Source organism: Capsicum annuum, chromosome 12 (genome assembly GCF_002878395.1).
Source record: "Capsicum annuum cultivar UCD-10X-F1 chromosome 12, UCD10Xv1.1, whole genome shotgun sequence".
Lineage (NCBI taxonomy): Eukaryota > Viridiplantae > Streptophyta > Magnoliopsida > Solanales > Solanaceae > Capsicum > Capsicum annuum.
The window spans coordinates 162,840,078-162,865,145 of NC_061122.1; positions in this window are offsets into that span (position 1 = coordinate 162,840,078).

Below are 25,068 nucleotides of genomic sequence, written 5' to 3' on the forward strand. Positions count from 1 at the left end.
TCTCAAAAACCGCTTTTCGAACTCGTTATGGCCATTTTAAGTTTCTTGTTATGTCTTTCGGGTTAACAAATGCCCCAACAGCTTTTATGGACCTCATGAATCTAGTGTTCAAACCATATCTGGATATGTTTGTCATAGTGTTCATCGATGATATACTGGTGTACTCCCATAGTGAGGATGAACATTCTGATCATCTCCGAACTGTCTTGCAAACCCTTGTAGATCACAAGTTGATTGCCAAGTTCAGTAAGTGTGAGTTTTGGCTAAGGTCAGTTGCTTTTCTGGGTCATATCATTTCTTTCGTGGGTATTAGAGTTGATCCCCAAAAGATCAAAGCTGTTAGAAATTGGCCTAGACCTATTTCTCCGACTGATATCCAAAGTTTCTTGGGTTTAGCTGGCTATTACTGCCGTTTTGTTGAGGGTTTCTCCTCTATAGCGTCTCCTATGACTCGGTTGACCCAAAAGAAAGTGAAGTTCTTGTGGTCCGAATCTTGTGAGAAGAGTTTTCAAGAGTTGAAGACTCAACTCACTTCAGACCCTGTTTTGACTTTGCCTGATGGTGTTGATGGTTTTATGGTGTACTGTGATGCTTCGAGAGTTGGGTTGGGTTGCGTATTGATCCAGAAGGGTAAGGTGATAGCTTATGCTTCTAGACAGTTGAAATCCCATGAGAAAAATTACCCCACCATGACCTTGAGTTGGCTGCTGTTGTGTTTGCTTTGAAAATCTGGAGACACTATTTGTATGGTGTCCATGTTGATGTTTTCACTGATCATAAGAGTCTGCAGTATGTGTTTACCCAGAGAGAATTGAATCTTAGGCAGAGACGATGGTTAGAATTGTTAAAGGACTATGATATGAGTGTGCTGTACCATCCGAGCAAGGCCGATGTTGTGGCGGATGCCCTAAGTAGAGTGTCCATGGGTAGTATTTCGCATGTGGTAGAAGGTAAGAAAGAGTAGGCTCATGATGTACATCATTTGGCTAGATTGAGGGTTAGGTTGTTTGACTCTGCTGAAGGTAGTATAGGGGTTCAGAGTAGTTCCGAATCCTCCTTGGTTTCGAAAGTGAAGGAAAAACAATACTTAGATGCTAGTTTGGTCAGACTGAAGGAGTCAGTCAAGGACCAAAAAGTAGATGTTTTCTCCCAAGGGGGAGATGGTATGTTGAGATTGCAGAGTAGATTGTGTGTCCCAAATGTTAATGATCTGAGATAGAGGATTATGGCTGAAGCACACGGGGCACGATATTCTATTCATCTTGGTGCCACCAAGATGTATCGAGACTTGCGAGAAATCTATTGGTAGAGTGGAATGGAGAAAAATATAGCAACGTTTGTAGCTAAGTGTGCAACATGCCAACAGGTTAAGGTTGAACACCAAAGACCTGGTGGTATGATGCAAGAGTTTAGTATTCCCACCTGGAAGTGGGAAGAGATAAATATGGACTTCGTGATTGGTTTACCTCCTTCCCGACGCTATCATGCTTCTATTTGGGTTGTGGTTTATAGGTTGACTAAGTCTGCTCATTTATTGCCTGTTCATACTTTATATACTGCTGAGGATTACGCTAGATTGTATATTCGAGAGCTAGTTAGACTGCATAGAGTTCCCTTGTCTATCATTTCGGATAGGGGTACTCAGTTTGCTTCACAATTTTGAAAAGTTTTTTAGAAGGGTCTTGGTACCCAAGTGCTTTTGAGTTCTGCTTTTCATCTGCAGACCGATGGTCAGGCTAAGCAGACCATCCATACCTTAGAGGATATGTTGAGAGCTTGTGCACTTGACTTTAAGGGAAGTTGGGATGATCACTTACCGTTGATAGAGTTTGCTTACAATAACAGTTTCCACTCTAGTATTGGCATAGCTCCATTTGAAGCCTTATAGAGGAGGAAGTGTAGATCACCCATAGGTTGGTTCAAGGTGCGTGAAGTGGCTATGAGTGGTCTTGATTCGGTATTCGAGGCTATGGATAAAGTTAAGTTGATTAGGGAAAGATTGAAAACTACGCAGAGTCGTCAGAAGTCATATGCGGATGTTAGAAGGAGAGACCTTGAGTTTGAAGTTGGTGACCTAGTGTATCTGAAAATTTCACCCATGAGGGGAGTGAAGAGATTCAAAAAGAAGGGGAACCTTAGTCCCCATTATGTTAGTCCTTACAAAGTTCTTAGCTGTGTTGGTAAGGTAGCTTATGAGGTCGAGTTGCCTTCCGAGTTGTCCTCTATTAATCCAATATTCCATGTCTCCATGCTTAGAAAGCATATTTGCGATGCTGTGGTAGTGGATTCCTCTGTGAGTGCTAACATTCAAGAAAATCTTTCTTTTGATGAGATTCCTGTTGAGATTCTTGATTTCAGTGTCCGAAGACTAAGGAACAAAAAAGTTCCCTTGGTCAGGGTATTGTGGCGAAACCAATCTGTTGAGGGTGCAACTTTGGAAGCTGAGGCGGATATGCGATCCAAGTACCCGCACCTATTTTCCGCGAACTCCGATCAAGCCGAAGGTACCTTTGTTTCCTAAATCATGCACTTTTGATAAAAGTTGCAGCAGTTCAGCTGTCATTTATTATGTGTTCAGTTGTAGTTTCTTGAATTTATGCATTCTATGTTGCATTCAAAGTGAGAAACGATGTGGTGATGAGTCTAATGAATGGTTTTAGCTGTATGCTCTATTCCCCATCTAATCTTGGCATGTCTAGCGTCATTTGAGGATGAATGTTTCCAAGGGGGGATGATGTAATACCCTGGAAAATTTTTCGTTGAAATTTTGTGCGTAAACGTGTTGGGTTCTATCTTCTAGAATGAATTATAAATTTTCCATGTGGAATATCTTAGATTATGAACCACCATGGCATATAGTATCGAATAAGCTTTCCAATGATATGTGGATCATCAAAAACGGACACTCGAGCAACGAGTTATGAATATTCCGATCGAACCGTGAATAGTAGCGAACAGTTAAACGTGCAGGAAAAAGTACTGAGGCCTGGCGTATATTTACTCCATATTTAAACGATCATAACTCTTTGTACATAATGATTTGGGTGATCTACTATATATCAACAGAAAGCTCTGCGAGTCCTCTTTCTAATGAAATTGGTTTCATCCAATTTATCTATCGAAGCAAAAGGTTATGGTCGATCTACTTCAGCCTATCAAAAGTAATTTTTTGGTCAACTTCAAACGATCATAACTCCTCGTACATAATGATCTGGGTGAGATACTATATATCAATAGAAAGATATGAGAGTCGTATTTCTAATGAAATTGGTTTCATCCAATTTGGATATCGGATTAAAACGTTATGGTTGATCTACTTTAGACTATCAAAACAGTCCACCAAAGGACAGATTCAAGAATTATTTGATTTTTAAGGGCGTTTTGGTCATTCCCCCTCAGCCAAAATGCATCCAAACCTTATATTAAAGCCTATTAGAAGCATTATATGTTATATTTCATCAAATTCTGTAAAAAAGGAAACCTTAAGCTCCTACATCCAACTTCAAGAACCTCCAAAGTTCTCTATTAATTCTGCAAATTTATTCAAGATTCCCAGTTCCTAGTTCAAGAACTTCAAGAACCTCCAAAGTTCACCATTAATTCTGCAAATTTATTCAAGATTTCAAGTTCCTAGTTTAAGAACTCCAAGAACCATCATTCAAAGGCACGATTAACATCTCAAAAACGAGTATCGATCTAAAGTTCACCATTCAAGGTATGTGGGGTTTTTCAACAAGAACTCTCTTTCGTTCTTGTGCCCAAAAGTAATTTTCTTTACAAAGGCCTGATTTTTATTTGATTTTTACGAATTTGAAGCATGAACCCATATCTTATGATAATTATTATGAAATCTTGATGTTTATGATTTTGAAAGATGAATTTACATGTATGGAGATATAAAGCATGAATCTTGAACGATATTTATCATGATTTTGATATTTGGGTGGTGAATTCCCATTGGAAATTGTGTTTTTTTAGAAAGTGTATGTTATAAGCACGTTGATGTTGAATATTTGAGAATATTTGAATGATTTAACCTTTTGATCTTAATGGAGTTGTTTTGAACTCGAGTGTGAAAGAAATCCACAACGTGGTTGATTTTGATAGATGAGAAGCATGATGGCTCCCGATGTATATTTATATATTACTGAAATTGTTTTCTTGTGGATTGTCTTTGAAATGATCTGAGCTAAATACGGGAGAAATCTTTAGCACCGAGTTTGAAGTATAAAGCGACCTTACTTTCCTAGAACTACGTGTCCCCGTAGGAGTGAGCCTGAGGCTGATTTATATAGTGATCACTAGTTTGTGTGGATTTGATATCGATAGTCCTACTCCGATGGCAAGGATAGGATGGCTCTCCCAACGTGGGTTGTACGTTGGACTCCATGTAGCTCACATGGTTTATGTCGGTTAGAGGATCTCCCAGCATGTGTGTATTTCCTTGTGTCTATGGTGAATGGTGAAGTGATTTGAAAGTGAAATTGTGAAAGTTATTTTTTCGAAAGATTTAAATGATATTTATATTATGAGAATTAATATTGTTGATGAACTGAAAGTGATTGACAAATTATATGATGACTCACATGTGTTATTGTACTTATTTCATCCTCTCATGATTATGATGATTTTCTTTGGGCTATGTGAGTCTTTCATACATCCTACATATTTCTTATAAATATTTATGATGATGATGTTTATAAAACTGCATACACCCCCATATATTCGGTTTCTTTCCATGGTACTGACCCACATCATCAGATGTGGGCTGCATTTTCTCAGAATGTAGGTTCAGGTGCTCAGTTCCAGGTTCGACAGTGATTCTTCGGGCACGCTGTTCTACATCCTCTGTCGTGGTGAGTTCTCATGTTTCGGGGGCGTGACGTTTGATGTTGGTTTCACGGAATTGTTTACATTTGATAACTGAGTATGAGTCAGTTGGGGTATGTCTCAATGGCTTGCTGGTTTTATTGATTTTTTTAGAGGCTTGTCAGACTAGTATAGATGTTGGGAGTTGACTAATAAGTCGTATTTTGTTATATTTCGGAAATTCTTTTATTCTTGGATGATGATTACTCTGTTGATATTTGAAGGTTATTTATGGAAACCCCGTTGATTTGTGTTGAACTGAATAAAAATGGCTCAAAGGGTTAGCTTGGGGCTACTCGTAGCCTCAAGCACCATGTGACGCTCTGGGACCCATTTTCTGGGGTGTTACAGATATCTTATATCATAGGTTCAGACGCACGGGCTCCCGATCATACTTAGCAGCCTGATTCATCTGTAGCAGACTAGTGGCGAGTCCTCATTATTCGAGGAAAGATTTATTAGTCTAGTATTTTAGTACTTAGTTTATTTTAGTAGTCGAAGTAAGTTGGGGACTTGTCCTATCAACTCCTTATTCAGACAGTAGAGGCTTTTCAGACTAAAGTATTTTAGACAAATGTATCAGTATTCAATTTTCAGTACTCAGTATTTATTTACAGTTTTGAACCTTATGGAAAGTTTTCGCCTAATTTCCTCATAATACAGTATTATTATTTAGTTATTGCAGTAGGTACCAGTCATGGGTTAGCTTGTGATCCCTCGGGATTATAAGCATCGTGTAGTGTTCGGGGTACAGACTCGGGGCGTTACAAACTTGGTATTATAGCCTAAGGTTCAAAAGAGTCCTAGGAAGTCTGAAAGCCGCGTCTAGTAGAGTTTTATGCATAGGTGTGTAGCGGCCCATACTTATAGACAAGAAGCTATGAGGCGTTTTAGGAAAAGTTTCCCTTTCTTCAGTGCCGTGCGGGTAAGCACGAGCTCAAGTTAAAATGTCAGTCTAATTTATCTCTTCCTTATGCTTCCAGAATATGCCTTCCAGATAAGCTAACGAGAGAAGTAATGAAAATCAGCCAGCCCCTCCGCCTATTCAGGCAGATCCCTTGAATGAGCATGTCTCCCACTCTAAATTTAGAGTTGTTTTCACCGCCTTAGCTTATTCAGGACCTGCTTAGAAAAATCAGTTGGCTATTATTCTATCAAGGCTTATAGCTCATGCTCCACAGAATGAGGAGAAGAGGCATAGGAAAGAGGGGAGAAAAAAAATAAGAGGGCCAGAATTTCTAGGCCAAAAAGTGGCCAAACAAATCCTCTTTGCCAGAAGTGCGGCATAAAACACCAGAGTATCTGCAGAGTTGGCAGTTATGTATGTTTCGGATGTGGCAAGCCAGCCACAGAGTCAGAGATTGTCCTCAGATGGGTTCACAGAGTCAGCATAATCACCCCCAGCTCAGTCCGATCGCCCGAATCAGCAGGGTGCCTCTTTCAGTGCCACCAGTGGGCAATGCCCAAACAGGCTTTATGCACTTTAGTCCCGACAGAATTAGAAAGTTCTCCTAATGTGGTCACTGGTATGTTACAAGTTTACCATTTACATATTCATGCTTTGCTAGATCCAAGAGATTCTTTGTCCTTTGTAAGTCCATATATAGCTCCTGATTTCGAAGTCAGTCCCAAAATCCTAGTAGAGCCTTTCTCAGTCTCTACCTCAGTGGGTAAACCTATCATAGCCTGATAGGTATACAAGATCTGTTCGGTTATGGTATCTCAAAAAGTCACTTCAGCAAACTTTTAGTCAAATTAGAGATAATCGATTTTGATGTCATTATCGACATGGATTGGATTCATTCCTGCTATGCCTCAGTCGACTGTAGAAACAGAATTGTCCAATTTTAGTTTTCGAATGAACCTGTCCTAGAGTGGAGGGTTAGTACTTCAGCACTTAGGGGTCAGCTTATTTCCTACCTTAGGGCAAGGAAAATAATATCTTAGGGATATGTCTACCATCTCGTTCGAGTCTAGGACTCTAGAACAGAAACCCCTACTCTTGAGTCAGTATCAGCAGCATATGAAAACACAGACGTGTTTCCCGAAGATCTTCCCAGATTTTCTCGCGAAAGGGAAATCGACTTCGAAATAGACCTTCTTCCAGATACTCAGCCCATATCTATTTTGCCATACAGAATGGCCCCAGTAGAACTCACAGAATTAAAAAAACAGTTAAAGGATTCCTAGATAAGGGATTCATCAGACCTAGTGTATCTCTGTGGGGTGCACCAGTTCTATTCATGCATAAGAAAGATGGTTCTCTCAGGATGTGCATTGACTACCGTCAGTTAAATAAAATCACGGTCAAGAACAAGTATCCACTTCCTAGAATCGATGACTTGTTTGACCAACTTCAGGGTGCCAGTTATTTTTCTAAGATAGACCTTGGATCAGGCTATCATCAGCTCACAGTCAGAGATGGTGATATTCTGACTACAATTTTTAGAACTCGGTATGGTCACTTTGAATTATTAGTCATGTCATTTGGTCTTACCAATACCCTAACAGTTTTCATGGACTTAATGAACTGCATGTTCAAGCAGTACTTGGACATATTCGTCACAGCCTCTATGTAACACCCCAAATTTGGTACCCAAAATGTTACACGGTGATCATGACCCTGAAGGACCACAAACTAACCCATGACTGATATCTGTACCTGTATATTGCATACATACTGTATAATGTGGAAATATTAACTGAAAGGCCATAAGGTTCAAAACTGTAACATAAGATCTGATAAATTATAACATATGGATGGGGTATGAAATACCCAAAACAAAATTGAAATAAGCTATCTGAAAATACTGTAGTCTGAAAAGCCTCTAAACGTGACTGCCTGAATAAGTAGTTGATGGGACATGTCCCAACTAACTCTAACTAATAAACTAATTAACGAGCTAATAAAATGATGATCGTGTCCTCGAAAGATGAGGACTCACTTCTAACTCTGACTGCTGAGACTGAAATCTACTGATGCTCTGGAACTCGTGTCTCTGAACCTATGGTATAAAAAACCATAGCACAAATACGTTAGTACTTTTAATGTACTAGTATGCATGTGAGGTAAGCTGAATGAATGGGTTTCATATGCATGAACAAATATAATAACAGATTGACTATCATGAGCATGAGAGTACATGCATGAGACATAAAAACTGACACTAATATCGTGGTAACACGATTACTAAATTTGAATACTGATAACATGACATACTGATAACTGATATAACTGATAACCTGAGTGGTTGTATCTGACAATCCTGAATCTGATGGAACTAGATGAGTTCCGTACTGTATCTGAATTGATTGTATCTGACAGTTTTGAAATCTGAATAACTATCTAAGTTCTTGACTGATACTGATACTGAAACTGTAGGAAATAGTCATCTAACTGACATGCCCTAAATAACGCATTATAGCTAAATTGGGGTCCAATCTGTGCCCTGATTGGAAGGGTGTTAATACTGAGTCACTGGTAAGGACAACATGTAAGTGATCCTAATATAACAGGTAACTCTAATGAGAACGGTGGGAACCCTCATGTAGTAGGTTAAGCCACCTTATCTACACTCGTATAGCAGGCTATGATGTCTCAACCTATCCTGACTACATAGTTCTGGAACGGAAGGATTGCTTCTAAGAATCACACCCTCATATAATAGGTGAGTTCCCTCGGTGCTAATTTTTATTCCCATCTAAATAGACACTGAACAAGATTTTATGAAACTGAACATGGACTGAGTTACTAATTTTCGTTAACTGACGGAATACTACTGATATCTGACAACTGATTGATTTAGTGAGATCATGGATATTTCCTGAGTCATAAGACTATCTGAAGTATGAGGATCATAGCTTGACTGAGATATCGTGATAATATGACATGGCTCTAGGCACACAGCTAATATTTCGGGTACAAGTATCCCAGGACTCGATAGAAGGAAACTGGCAAAGCATGACTAGCATGAATACATAATAATCACCATAATGCATTTACTGAAGTATTTTATCAAACATGTGATAGGCATAAGCTTGTACATACATGGGGATTCCATGACAACATGCTAGTTAGGAACTTTTCCTTCATTTAGGCATTAAATCAAACATATTGTAGGCATGGTACATGTAAACATCATTGTACAACAATTAAACATCATGGTCACATTCTAATTTCATCATTCAAAGGTTTAGTCATAGGTTTGCATGAATCTATATCTATAATAATTAAACCCACATACAAATTATCACCCAACATGGAATAAAATTCAATTTCTCATTTATCAATGTAGAACAACCCAATCATGAAATCATTAAGAAAATCCATGACTTGAAGTTGGAAAAGGGATTCTTGGACTTCATGGATGAAAGGAGTCCAAGAATGAACACTATGCATACCAGGGTTGAGTTTTCTTGATGTTCTTGAGCTTGAAGAATTGGAAATCCCTTAGTTCTTGAAGAAGATTGGATTTTGTTCTTGGAGATTAATGTTAGAGAGAAATCCTAATATTGGTTGTGAAGTAATAATGAACCAAATGGCTGAAATCGAATATAATTGGGTATATAAACGGGTGTTAAAAAGACCAAAAATCCCATTTTAAAATGGCTTAAATTTGCTGAATCGGGACTTGCGACGGTGGGTGCGACTGTCCGTCACTAGGTCGATGGTCCATCGGCCCTGACCGTCGCTTCTAGGTAGAATGGGGTCTCACTATTTTGGATGTGATGGCTTGGGCGACGATCCATCGGAAGTTTGTCAGTCCGTCAACCTGACCATCGCACCTTATCTAGAAGATGGCCTCACTGTTTCCCTTGCGACGGCCTAAGTGATGGTCCGTCGCTAGTCCGACGGTCCGTCAGCCTGGGCCATCGCTCCAAGGAAGAAGGTAGTTCTCACTGCATTGTTGTGACGATCGTGGGCGATGGTCCATCACTAGTCCGACGGTCCGTCGGTCTCACCATTGCATCTGGGTGGTTTTACTTCCTTTTATATTTTGGCCATATATTTTATCTCCGATGTCAGATTTTGACGAAATTGGTATTATTTGAAAGCTAATTCAATTTTCTACGTGAAAAAAAGTGAAAATCTTAAAAATATCACATGTACAAAAGTTGATTTATCTTTCAAGGAAACCTTCTAACATTCTTGAGATGATTTCAAGTTAAGAAAAAGTATGGGGTATTACACTCCATCAATGACATTCTTGCCTAATCCTATAGCGATAATGATCACGCAAATCATCTCAAAATTGTATTCCAGACTTTCAAAACCCATCAGTTATCATGATATCTATTCATGTCCTACATGTCAGTTCTATGATCATAGCCCATACTCGTGCACGTTAGCAATCATGCATGCTAACAGTTCCTAGTATAAGGAGTTCCTGTTCACTCGATGTTACGAATCATGTTCTATGAGTACAGAAACTCCAGACTCAGGTCATGAAGCTCATGACTCAGGTACCCATGTCATGCTATACAATATACTCAGTGCCCATGACCCATGCTACACTCCTAGCGATCAGCTAAATTCAGATTTTGTCATGCATATCCTCAGTTTAGATCTTTTGATAAATTCATGGTGTTGATATTCTATTCCTCAAACCTTAGTTAAGTGTCAAGTTTGGTATAGTATTCATGTATACATCAGGTCCTCATGTTTTAACCCTTTAGTGGACTCTCCTTACAAAATGATGTAGTGATGATTAGTTGCTTAGAATGGAGAGAGTAAATGTTTCATGTTAAGAAAATATTATTTCATGCTATTTTTACATGAGGCTGTAGTTATGAAGACAGGCTTGAATGTCTTATTGATGTGTAAGTGGATAAATGCATTTTGGAGATTTGAGTAGGCTTAAACATAGTGGGAGAATTCAGTCCAGATCAAACCTCAGTAGGTAGAGTTATCAAAACCCAGTATTCAATTTTAGTTACAGTCTTAGTTATAGTTTCAGTTATAGTCTTAGTTATAGTCTCAATTACAGTCTCAGTTACCATCTTACATACAGTCTCAGTCCTAGTCCCAATCCAGTAATCAATTCAGTAACTCAGTTCAGTTTTAGATTTGCTTGACCATAGCGTACATTTATCAATTATTCAGTTATCAGTATTTCAGTACCTCAGTTTATAGACTATTTCAGAATCATGTTATACGCTTGGTTTTGTGTTCTCAAATATAGTCTTCACATATTCATGGTCAGTACCTCATGTTGCTCAGTTAGCCCATACCTCATATGTAAAATACTCTACAGTTTCAGTCCAGACTAAGTATAGTTCAATTTTACATGACCAGTATTCAACTATCAACCATTTTGTTAATAAGACAAGTTAGTATGTTTACGAATTCGTGCTCAACGCCCATGTGAATATTTACAATAGTCTCAGGTGAAGTTTCATAATGTGGTGAAGAGCATTTGAGAAATATGTCTAAGATTGAAAATTTATAGTTGCAGTGCATAAGGCTTAGTCACTCTATCTTAGATGATGATTCGTAGGCCTCACCTCATATTACAAAATTTTAGCCGGGATGTGACTTCTTATTCAGATGTTTTATTCAGCCCAACCCAAGATTCCTTGCTTCCTAAAGTCACTAGAACTCTATAGAAATAGTATCAAGGAAATGCTCCTGTCGAGTATTAGTTTTCAGCATGAGTTAGTCTGTAAGCTAATAATTTAGTTTAGTAGCCAGGCAGACAAGTTCGTATGGTTTGGTTTCCCATTTTTCCATCTAGTCGCACTATCCAAAGCCTCATAAATGTAACTATTCCAATATGGAGCAACCAGGAAGCTATGTGTTCAGCTCTATTCATGTATCATGTCCTAGTTTCAGATCACAGATATTCAGTTACGACTCAATTCGAAGGTTCCCTATGCATCATCCCAGCTTTTCCTCAGTATCTCAGCCAAGTCAGCATTCTTTAAGGGACATAATATCCTAAGGGGGAGATGCACCATAACCCCCGAGCTTTCATGTCCTAAACCTCCTAGTTTCTCTTCACATAATGAATCTATTTTGAAATAATGGGTACTCATGAGTGGACCCTCAAGTTCCAATTTCAGCCATAAGCCATGTATTCAAGGGGCTTAATTCAGTTCATGATATTCAGTTCATGTACCATATTTCAGGCTCAGTAATGTTCTCATATTCCCGTTTATGCATATTCAGTAAATGATCTCGAGTTGGAGATCGGTGACTTTGTATTCTTAAAAATCTCTCCTATGAAAGAAGTGAAGAGGTTTGGCAAGAAGGGGAAAATCAGTCCCCGATATGTTGGTCCTTACTAAATTCTCAACCATTCTGGAAAGGTAGCTTACGAGCTTGAGTTACCTTCAGACTTAGCTTCGGTGCATTCAATGTTCCATGTCTCCTTGCTTAAGAAATGCATAGGTGACCCAGTAGACATAGTCCCTACAGAGGGCATAGATATTTAGAACAACCTCTCTTACGAAGAGATTCCAGTAAAATTCTTGATTTTCAGATCTACAGACTTGGGAACAAATAAATCCTTCTAGTCAAAGTTCTTTGAAGGAGTTAGTTCGTCGTGGGAGATACTTGGGAAGAAGAAGTAGATATGCGGATCAAGTATCCTCACCTTATCTCCGCAAATTCAAACTCATCCCAAGGTAACAGTTTTCTCTTGAACCTACTTAGTTTCATGCTCAGATTTTCTTTATAAACTTGGTATCAATTACCATTGCATATCCAACCATACATTCATGAGTCCGTTCAGTCAAATATTCATGCATCAGATATGCATGTTCAGTATAAGAGACTCAGCTTATTAGCAATCCCAGCCATCTACTCATGCATCAGATATGCATGTTCAGTATGAAATTTCAGCATATGAGTAGTGTCAGTCATGAAATCATGTTGCAGTCATGCTTGTCCAGTAAACAAATTCAGTCAGTCAGTGTTCCCAACTTAGTCAGTCTTATTCGAGGATGAATATACCCAAGGGGGAGATATTGTAAAACCCCGTAAAATCCTAAGCTTAACTCAGACCTTTAAAGCTTGTTAAGGGGTCCCAGACTTAGAAAATTTCAGCGAAGTGTTCATACATAGTGTTATTTTAGCCTTCGTAGGTTGGAGACTCTATTTCACAACCCTTATGACCTTTAAATATCAATTTTTAGGTTAATTCATGATCAGTAATGTTAGTAGGTGTTCTTGGACAAGTTTTGAATTTTTCAGACATCGTTTGAAATATATTCAAAAGCTCAAACCAGTGGATCAATGCGATCTCGACGCGTCGCATCGCCTATCACGTCGATGAGTATTTTTTCCCAGCTCTTAGTACTAATTCCAGTGAACTGATGTGGACTCGACGTGGCGCATTGGCCATCGCGTCGATGCCAACGACGTGGTGCGTCAGTCTGCACATCGTTAAATCAATTTTCAGTCATGACAAAGCCGCGTCCTCAGGGGTAATTGGGCCTTTTCCCACCTTATGTAAACCCCCAAAACATGAAATTAAGCCCCTATAGAGGAAAATTTCATTCCCTATTAAGAATTTACTCAATAACAAAAACCCTAGGAGATCAAATTTCAAACTCAAGGCTTAAGATTTCACCATTATTCTTAAAGAATTTAGTAGCCAAGGTATGTGAAGTGTTCATCCAAGGGTTTCTTTCCATCCTTGGAGTTCAAAAAACTCTTTCTAAATACAAGTTAATTGATTTCATGGATTTCATGGATTTCATGTTGGATCATGAATGTATTAATGATTATGCTATTAATGGTGATCTAATTCCATGATTTGTCCCAAGTTCATGCAAACTAGTTTAATTATGAATTGAATTTTGTGAAATACATGTCAAAATATCGAATTGTAAGTTGAATGTAGAATCCATGATATTACTACATGTTTATTGATATGTGAAATACCCATGCTCCCTAAGTGTTTGTAAAAATGCTTATGTGATTAGACTAGTCCAAGAATAACATGTTATTCTGTGATATCAATCATGCACAAGCTCATGTATAACAAGTGTTTGACCAACGATGTCTAAGTGAATGTATTATTAGCAAGCTAGTACCATGATGCTACTAAAGTTATGCAGTGATTTACTTTTCATGCTATCGAGTCCTGGGGGTATTTAATACCTGATAATTTAGCTACTTACCTAGAGCCAGTGTCAGTTACAAAATAATCTCAGTCATGTCATGATCAGTAGTACTCTTATTCAGTTATAGAACTTAGGAAAAACTCAGTAGACTCAGTATCAGTCCAGTCCAGTTCAGTATCCAGTTCAGACCTCAGTAAATTCAGTTAGTTAATAGAATTTAATAGTGTTCCATCAGTCAACAGAACTCAATAAACTCAGTTTAGTTTAGTTAGATAGCATAATTAGTAATAGCTCAGTCAAGCCTAGTATAAACTAGGAATCAGTTTAGTGTCTATTCAGTTGGAAGTAGGATTCAACACCGAACGAACCCAGGGATGGGGGCATTCCTGCCAGCAGAGGGTTTAACCCTTAGTAGTAATCCATGCATTACAGAACTATGTAGCTAGCGTAGGTTGAGATATCTTCCTACTAGACTAGGGTTGATACATCTCATATGACTTTTACTGCCAGCGTGGGTTGACGAAATAGCTTTGTGTCAGAGAGGGTTAACTCACAATTGTCTTAATCCATGGCATGGTTTTGATACCTTTCCAACTGGGGTTGCAAGTTGGACCCCAATCTATTTAGAAAAGGGCATTTTGGTTAGATGATTACCTCCCATAGTCTCAGTTTTAGTTTTTAGAATAGAACTCAGTTCAGTTCTACAGAAATCAGGACTGTCAGACACAATCACTCATTTTAGTACGGAACTCAAAATAGTTCCACATAATCAGGAATATTAGATATATTCGCTCAGTTAATAGTAATATAGTATCAGTAAACCCAGTTATAAGTAAATCAGTAATTCAGAACTTAATATCCAATATTATCACGACCTCAGTTACAGTTTACGTATCTTTCTTGTACTCTCATTCAGTTATACTTATGTTATTCAGTCAGTATGTTCATGCATATGAACCCATATGTCTCAGCTTACCTCACTTAGCATACTAGTACATTTAAAGTACTGATGCATACCTTTCTTTTACGCTATGATGTCTTATATCATAGGTTTAGATGCACAGGCTCCCGATCATACTTAGCAGCCCAATCCATCTGTAGCAGACTAGTGGTGAGTCCTCATTATTCGAGGAAAGATTTATTATTCCAGTATTTCAGTACTCAGTTTATTTCAGTAGTCGGAGTTAGTTGGGGACTTATCCTATCAACTCCTTGTTCAGACAGTAGAGGCTTTTCAGACTAGAGTATTTTAGACAGATGAATCAGTATTTAGTTTTTAGTACTCAATATTTATTTATAGTTTTGAACCTTATGGCAAGTTTTTGCCTAATTTTCACGTAATACAATATTATTATTCAGTTATTACGGCAGGTACTAGTCATAGGTTAGCTTGTGGTCCCTCGAAATTATGAGCACCGTGTAGCATTCGGGGTACAAACTCGAGGCATTACATTAAGAGACCTATGCAGCCCAGGTGGGTATTACAAAATCGACACTAGGTCTCTTAAGCAGTGACCGCTTAAGTGACCCAGTGATTGCTTTAGCAATGCCTGGGTTATATTTGTACCCATTTTTTGCAATTTTCACCATTTTTGACACTTTGAGTTTGGGGGTTTTCAAGTTTTTGGGTGATTTCCTTTCATTTTCAAGCTTGGGTAAGCTCCAAATCCCTATTTAGATTATTTTTATTCAATATTTGTTATCTAAACTTTGTTAAATCTCAATTTTAAAATAGGAATTTGAGAATTTTGACTTGGAATGCCTAAATTAGTAATTCTCCAATTTTAACACCAATTTTAACCCATTTTCACTTGAATATTCTTCTATAGGTTCCTTTAATCATGGGTAATATACCTTTGAACTAAAATTCCAATTTTACCCTTCTTTTACAAAATTTATTTTGGAAGTCCATTTTGAACCTGACACAAAAATGGGAAATATGGGTATCGTTGGCTTTTTTTTAATGTGTAGATTCCATATTTATATATTTTAATTAATTTTGAGGCCGTTCGTGAGGAAAAGGCTTTTTAGTTGGAGCTTTTTAGATCGAGGTTGCGTTATTTGAGGTAGGTTATGACTTAATTTTCTTCAGACTAGGTTGGGTAGTTAATATTGGCATAAAATCATGTTATGGGTGTGGTAACTAATCATGGAAATGCTTTATTATTTTGTTCTACCTGTGTGGGGGCCTATATTTTTGTTATTTGGTGTTTTTTAGATATGATTTGCTATGTCTGACTATGTGGGTTCTTATATGATGTTTTTGGCTTGCTATTTACATATTTGGCTATTTTCTTCTTGGTAGAAAATATTCAAGCTGGTATTTGTGGTATAAAATGGCATATTATTGTATATCTTACTTTATTGGTTATGGACTATATTGGGTTCATGGATGGTTGGCATATTGAGTGGATTTTGGCTTACTTGGTTGGTATATTGGTTGGATTTAGAAATTCTCATTCTGGTTGGTTGTGAACATTACATCTTTATTCATATACATTCATGAAACATTGGTGCCACTATGGAAATACTGGCTTTTTCTGACAGAAAAAGTGACATTTTAAAAACCTTCTGCCGATGTATGTGCCTAAGAAGAGTTATGGATATTTCATTGGTATTGGATATTGGATTGTATGAGGGATGACAAACCCCCATAGGTCCTACCTCAGGAGCACAACTCGGTAGGTATATATAGAGGTTGTGCCATAGCCTCGTGCATCACATCATCATCATTATCATCATCTTTATTGGACTCTATACAACATGAATATTCTATGTTTTATTTTCATTCTTGATGCTATATCTGTCTACTTATGCTTCTTTCTTGTATTTACATTCTGGTATATATGTATATTGTAGAGCTATCACTAGAGATAGTGTGGGCTACCTTTGGGATTTTTTTTATTGCAGGTGATATGCCTGTAGTTTATATTTTATATGCTTTATTTTTTACATTGCTCAATCGGCCTATGATAACTACTGAGTACAAATGGATCATACTCATGCCCACTGCACCCTTTCAGTGTAGATCTAGGTATGAGTGCACCATACGATAGCTGATTCAAGCAGCGTTTGGAGTACTTTTGAGGTAGTGGTTAGTCTATGCTTCTAGAGTTGATTTATTACCTCCTCTTGTTTCGTTTATGTCTAGTTTTCGTATTTAGATACAAACTATGTTCCTTTTGAACTATCATTTGTATATTTTGACTTTGAGACGTATTTAGTTGGTTCTTAACTATGACACCAGATTTTGGAAAGATTTATGGTATATTTGTTATGTATTTTTCCGCTATTATTGTATATGTGTTGTTCAACTCTGTTCTAAAAGCCTTACCTTAGGTTTTGGTGTTGTTTTCCTTTTTATATCAGTTTGGGTGATAGGCTTACTTGTAATGGCTTGGCATGATAAGTGTCATCATGACCCTTGTTTTTTGGATCGTGACATAATTTGAACTTAATCGTAGTATAGGTATGATATTATGCTAGTTTAGATTGGGAATTATGACATTGTTGGATATTTAGAAAATTTAGCCTATTTAGCGATCTACTTAGGCATATTTAGGTTGATTAGACCTAACCACCCATTCATTAGGAGAAATTGTTATCTTAAGGGATTAGTGAGAATTATGTAGCACTTTTATAGAATTTGGAACCTTAGTCTAGTTTAGGGTAGAATTTATTTAAAATGGACTTTTGGGGTTAAAAGTGGGCCCCTCTAGGCCAACTTAGGTTCAGATTATTATTAGCTCCTTGTAGACTCAATACACCTTTATACATCATTCTATTTATATTCTTGATATAGGGGATGATTTAGACATATTATGACTTATTCCAAACTTGTACTTGGGAGATTTTAATAACGATTGAAGTATGAAAAATTATGACATTAAAACCTGTTGAAGTCTGCCATCTATGATGATATTACCTCTGGTACAGTTTTGATAAGGAAGACACTAATTTCGATTTGAGTTCGATGCAGAAAGGTTGGTGATGATGGTTAGATCCTCGACTATGGTTTCAAAATTTGGATGTTTTATGAGTATGTGGTTGTTGCTCCTCTATGATTGCATCCATTAGGCTTATAAGAGCTCGCGTTGGATTATTTACTTTAATTTGCATATTTTGGGCTTATGAGGGCCAAGTTATTTTTTTTTATAGCTACATTCTCTCGATATTATTTATTTGGTTGTTTACTTTCAGTAGTTGGAGCATTATTCTAGGTTTGCCCTTTTCCCCTGCCTTAGTTTATGATCTCACATTTTATTATATTTATATGATGATTTAGCTCAATCGGCTGATGATTCCTACTAGGTACCCGTTATTTTGGTACTCATGCTATACTTTTGTACCATTTTATGGTGCAGATCTGAGTACTAGCTACTGTTGTTGACACTATATTAGTGCGGGTTAAAGTTCAAAGATTGGGTGACATATTAGAGCCAGATTGACTTTATCTCCTTCTTTTAGTTTGATGGTCTTTATATTTCATGACTATTGTATATTTGACATTGATAGTACTCTTATTCATTTGGAGGAGGCTCTTGTACCGACCTTACTAGGTCATGAGATATTGTTACTCTTTTCCTTATTACTCTTCTATCTTGCTATTATCCCTAGCTTTATGACTCTAATTACTTCTATAATTCTGACATTTATGCTATCTTCTACCAATTGGCCCATTACTTGTCATTTCGGGCTACGATTTAGCTTACCACTGGTGGAATAAAGTAGGTGCCATCATGACTCGTAAAATTAGTTCATGACGGAAAATAGACTAGATGAGCACATAACATATCACAAAGGATAATAAGGCATATAACATATAAGCAAGTGGACTGGATAGTCACATAATAAAAAGAAGTATAAAATAAGAATCACGTGGAGAAGTAGAATGTGTCACATGCATAAGTGGACTAACAAATGAATTAAATATACCTTATTAAATTAGAACAAGTGAGCATATGATACATTATCATAAAAAATATAGGGCCTATAATGTTTAAACTAGTAGGGTATGAGGCATGTGACATATAGGAATATGGTCGATTAAGCATATAAAATGCAGACAACCGACTTGTGGTACATATAATGCATGAGCAAGTACTTATAATTGCTATATCATATGATCCATTAATCTTTGATGCATGTAAATATGGAAAAATGTTAATATCATAATAAGCGAGGCTTTTATGAAGCAAATAACACCTACATGAAATGTTCAATGACATATGTAACATGAGTCAAAATAATTCACAGAGGTCATATGACCTACAAATAAATGAGCTAGAAGACAAGTAGCATGTATAGTTATATAAGCAACTACAACCTTTGGAAACTAGAAGACATCTTATAGAAATACTTTTCCATATCTTAAGTTCTAGCATACTACCACTTGTCCTAAATCATGGGTGGTTTAGTTTTTCTTGTGTTTCTTACTTATCTCAAACCATATGCAATTGATTTCCCATATTGTATATTATCTCCTGAGAATTTTAGAGACCAGTGTCCCGACCATTAGAATATGGTAGCTTTTAGAGTATGTTCAAACATTAGGACAAGAGTATAAAAGCCCTATAAATCTTTTTTAATAATGGGGGATCAAGGATAAATATGTCTTTTTATAGGACGGTTTTACGCAAGAATACTAGATGTTTAATTTCTTTTTAAGATCAAATAAGAAAATGAACAAATGAATCCTGAGGGGACAATAACCAATGTTCTTTTACACACTAATGTTAAGTACATGCAAACTCATCTTTGTTATTGTGGTGTATATGAGTAGGCACTTTGGCTCAACAAGTTAAGTTAATACATGCTAACAGATTTACTTTTATGGTATAACAAGTGAGGCTGATCCAAACCCTTTCATACAAAGGAACCAATAAGCACAAATAGTATACAATTAACTATCCTCTCTCTTAGTCAAATTATGATTGCTCTAGGAATACATTAAATGAACCTTTTAAAGCTTTATTTAGTTAGCTCCATCATATATATGCATAATAAACCATCTTAATTTTTTATGAATGATCCATGTGCACCTTAGAATGCAAAATTGGTTAATGTATCTTCTATTAAGGCAATTTTTCACTGCTGTTTTTGTTGTAGCAGCTGTTAAAATTGGTACTAAAATTATTTCTCTATCTAACAAAATTTCAAAAATAAATTTTTAAAAGAGTCCTTGTGTGCCTTTATAATTGGTTAGGAGTGAAAACATCTTTTTCTTACTTTCACATAGTAAGCATTCTCTATGATAAGGGAACAATTTATGTTACTTTTTCTTCTAATACTCATGTATGCCATCTTCTTACACTATAGTAAGCTAATGACCACTAAATAAACATGGTTGACGAACATAGTTTATGCACCACTAATGTATCTAGAAACTTCACCAACTTTTCTCTCCATTATATGGTATTCAAACGTCACTATCCTTTACTTCATAAGTAACCAAATGATCTCTTGCTACAGACTAATTAACACCCTGCCTTCCTATACTTTAAATATTTTAACAAATTGTTACTTATTTCTAAATTCTTAACATTTTCAACCATAATCTTTAGTCCCATTCAAGTGTACAACCAAAATATAGACCACAGAAGGGCAATATAATGCATATTATTTTTTATGAAACAATTGAGCAACTTATCCTTTGAGTATACTAACCACAACAAGGATCATACATTCTAACCTATTTGGGATGGTTATATGCACATATCTTATAATTATAACTACAAACATACCCAGAACAATGAGTAAGTGCCTGTCTCTATTAGTCAACAATGAGTATCTCTAATACTACCAGTATGGATATTCATATATTGGACTATGATGCTGCCATATATTTTAACTAACACAAAACTAAATCAACAACTTTGTATCTAATACATACAATAATCTAAAGATTCTATATCTATTACTGACAAAATATTGAAAGTCCTTTATAAGATTAATTATTATAACTATGGGAGGAATAATGCAAAGGAAATCTAGAACTTATGAATCACTCTCATACTCTTAAGCAACTATATTAGGAATTGTTGTACCCAATCTCTATGACTAATAATCATTTACTTTGTAGCATATTGACCCTATTATATCCCACTAAAAAAAAACTAAGATGATACAAGTGGTACTAGCATAGATGCAGATAGAAGCAATGTTGAAACCTCTACAAACTTTTCTAAAAAATTTGATAGCATGAGACCTTTCTCTAAAGATTGCCATTCAAGAAATACTGGCCCTTTACTACCTTTGAACTTAAATGTAACAATTGTAATCTGAATGACATAGATCATAATATGTCTGGAAATAAATTTCTTAACTACTCTATCACACATTTAGATTATGAAAGAACGTCACGTTCCCCAAATGTCCAAGCAACCACTTAATAACTATGAAAGTGATGTGCAATATATTCATAAGCAAGGTTCTAATAAACATGGATTTATAGACTCTCTAGGATGACTTGCTCAGATATCACTTCTGTCATACCTCAATTCCCATTAAGATGGTCACACAAATGCACTAACGACCTGAGATAACATACTTAATTTATGCTTATTATGTAGTTATGATAATTATAAAGTTTTTGATGTGTATAGGTAATATACCCTTATAAAACATCAACATATATAGGCCCAAAATAGATGTACATGACATGGTTGTTTAGGCCTTAATTACTATAAAATAAGACACAATTGTGCTTAACTTTAACATTAATCTACAAATCCTTTAAAAGATAGACAAACTAGATTAGGCCAGGACAGGACCCCCGCCATACCCTAAAAATTAATTCAATATAAACATACATGCTAAAGACTTAGAAAAGCCTAAAACTAACCTTTAACTCACCCAAAGACATTGGGTATCCGCTGCTTCTATTGGAAATATTTACTAGTTGGAGTATATGAACCTATAACATGAAACATAGTATATCCCATAAAGGACATTAGTACAGAAGAATGTACCGTATATGTAAGGCATAATGTAACCATATGTATAACAAGGGCTCAAATGAAATTAGGTATAAATGTATAAATAATGATAATCAAACACCTTTGCTTATATTTATGGAATCATGTGCATTATTATGGTCTTTTCTTTGTTCTTCGTTGATTTATAACTTTGTCAGGAATGTGAAACAGATGACTAGTTGATTTATGGTAGAAGATGATGACCCATGCTTGTCATTTTAACCCCTAGGATATGGTACTTATAAATATACAAATTAGGATAGAACCATTCTACACTCCTTTACTTTTTTTTTGCCATTTACTGCCATTTTGACTACCCTGAGACTGAGCACCTCCTTGATTAGAAAACCTACTCCTCTTACCCTGCCGATCTCCAAACTCTGCCTGTTTTCTCTTCTTATCCTCGACCTGCTGCATATGAACAGTCAACCTAGAAATGTCCATATCTTTAACCAATAAGGCAGTTTTAATTTCCAAGATCGAATCTCGATTCAACCCATAAGTGAACTTTTTTATTCTCGCTCTCATGTCAGCTACCAAATTAGGAGCATACCTTGACAGTTGATGAAACTTCAAGGCATATTCCTTGGCAGACATTCTCCTGTGTATATGATTTACAAACTCCTCCATCTTCGCTTCCCTCAGCTCTTGAGAAAAGAAACAATCTAGAAAAGCACTAAAAAGGCATCTTATAACGACATCTCCTCCACATCACCTCTATCCCTATCCCACTCTTTGTACCATTGGTACGCTATATATTTGAGCTGATAAGCTACAAACTTTACACCTTCTATATTAGTAGCCTACATTACCCTGAGTATCTTCTCTATCTCTTCTAAGAAACCCTAAGGATTCTCCTCTACTATCACACCAGTAAAATTAGGAGGATTCAATTTCATAAACTAACTGACCCTTGTGGCCTCACCAGACAACCCACCAGACGTATCCCGCTTGCCTAAGCAATAACTAATTTAGCAATAGTATAAAAAGATTGGTTAAATTCTGCATTAGTCACCTCACCCTGACGAGGACTAGTAGCAACTAGAGGAACTCCAGAATTATTAGGGATAGGACCCTAAGATCGTAGACGAACTCCAAAAATAGGATGCACCACATCAATATTATCCCCAGATAGGATTGGAGAGTTTCCTAGTATTCCAGATCATCGAGGTATAATCTGAAAAGAGAAAAATGAAGGATTAGAGAATAATTCCATGGCTTAGACTCCAAACTTGAAAATAGAATAACAAGAAAGTGAAAAATTCCTAAATGCCTTGTAGCCTCTCTCTTATGTGTGTGGCATGCTACATATCCTAAAAAAGACTCTACTCGGCATGACTTTGTGAACTCCCAATTGACCATATACCTAAAGCTCTGATACCAATTGACATGACCTGATTGGGGGCCTTATTATAATGGGCATCCCAAGTCCAACAAGGACCAGGGACCACCCCCTATTACCCAACCCAACCACTATTAGCATACCTTGAGTCGAATGAATACCGGACATATAATAAGATAGCATAACTAGACAAGGACTTACTTTGGGATAGGTCTATTATAGAACAGCCCTACCAAGTTATCCTGTCCACCAAACGGTACCAACCAAACCACCAAACCAAATCAATACTGAACCGAGGGCCATAAACTAGGCCAAAACCAAATGAGTTCCAAAACATAATATGATTAATCCTAAAATAAAATAGGATGGAACAGTAAGAAATTATGTCCAATGATGTCAGCGCCAATACCAATGCCAATAGTAAGGCTGACACCAATACCAATACTGCTTATTCCAACCCATAGCAATACCACAAAGCCTCTAATCAAAAGAGTAAGAATATCCAATTGGGACATGCCCTAAACCATAGCCAAAACCATTATCCAAAAAAAAAATCAAAATGTCTAAAAATATTCGTAACATGAAATAGAACCTATCGGAAAGAGAAAAGCTCACAACTTCAATCCAACAATTATCCCCAAGTCAATCACTATATATGAGGAGTAGAACAGCTAGTTCCTGATAGCGTGGCATACAACTACCCAAATATAGGTTAGCAGATAAACACTAGCATGAACTCAGGATAAGGATAAAATAATATCATTAATAAAACCAACTAATACCATCCATATGCACACAAACCATACATATATATACACATGTCAGGAAAAGAAATCGGGTTTAGCATGCCATTAAAACCTTTTCCTATTCTGTGTAGCTTTGAATTCCTAAACTAGCTAAGAGCTATATGCATTCAGCTTCCCTTGCTGAAAGGGCCCCAGTGCGTGAAGCCACACGACCAGCGAAGAAAACCTGGGATGACTAGTACATCCCCCAAATATAAAGTATGACATCATGCACACGATTACCATGACCAAACCTCACATTAGAAAGTATGAGTTTCCAATTTTAGACCCCTTAGGACCTCTACCTTCTATGACTTTTCTACATACCCCACCATTATTTCCCAATTAAAACCATTACCAAGCAACCAACCAATCCATTAACCATTTTTTAACCAAGGCAATTAGTAGTGGTATCGTCATACCGACTATACTTGCAAGTTTTGTCCATAGACAACCATATATAGGTTCAAGAGATTCCATGTACCTTTTATGATTGCTAATTAACTATAACCATGGCCACCAAGGTCTTTCCAATCTATTTAAAACCATTTAAACCATTCATATCATTTAGGGTTCTATTACCGAGTTTAAACAATGCATAAGTTTTATTGAAAAACCAATATTTTAGTGGAAACATTATTAAAGGCATTTTATCAAATACATTGGGGGCACAGTATTTCCAAAACCAAAGTTCATTACCAAAGAACTATTTCCATGTAACCAATTATCCAAAACCACCATTAATGCATATAAAAGCATAATTAAAACATGGAAAAACCATAACAAAGTATTTATAACCAAAAACCCCAAATCATATTTGAAACCCAAAATCATACAACATTCAAATCATAAAAAATATTGTATAAAACCATACCTTTAATTGGAATTAACAATAAGGGAAGAGAACATGCCTTAATTTACAAAGTAAATGGAGAGAAACCACCAACAAGATTCCCAATATTAGTCCTCTAGTTGAAACTCTAGCTTCTTTGCCCAAAAGCTCTTGAGAGAATTATAGAGTGTTTAG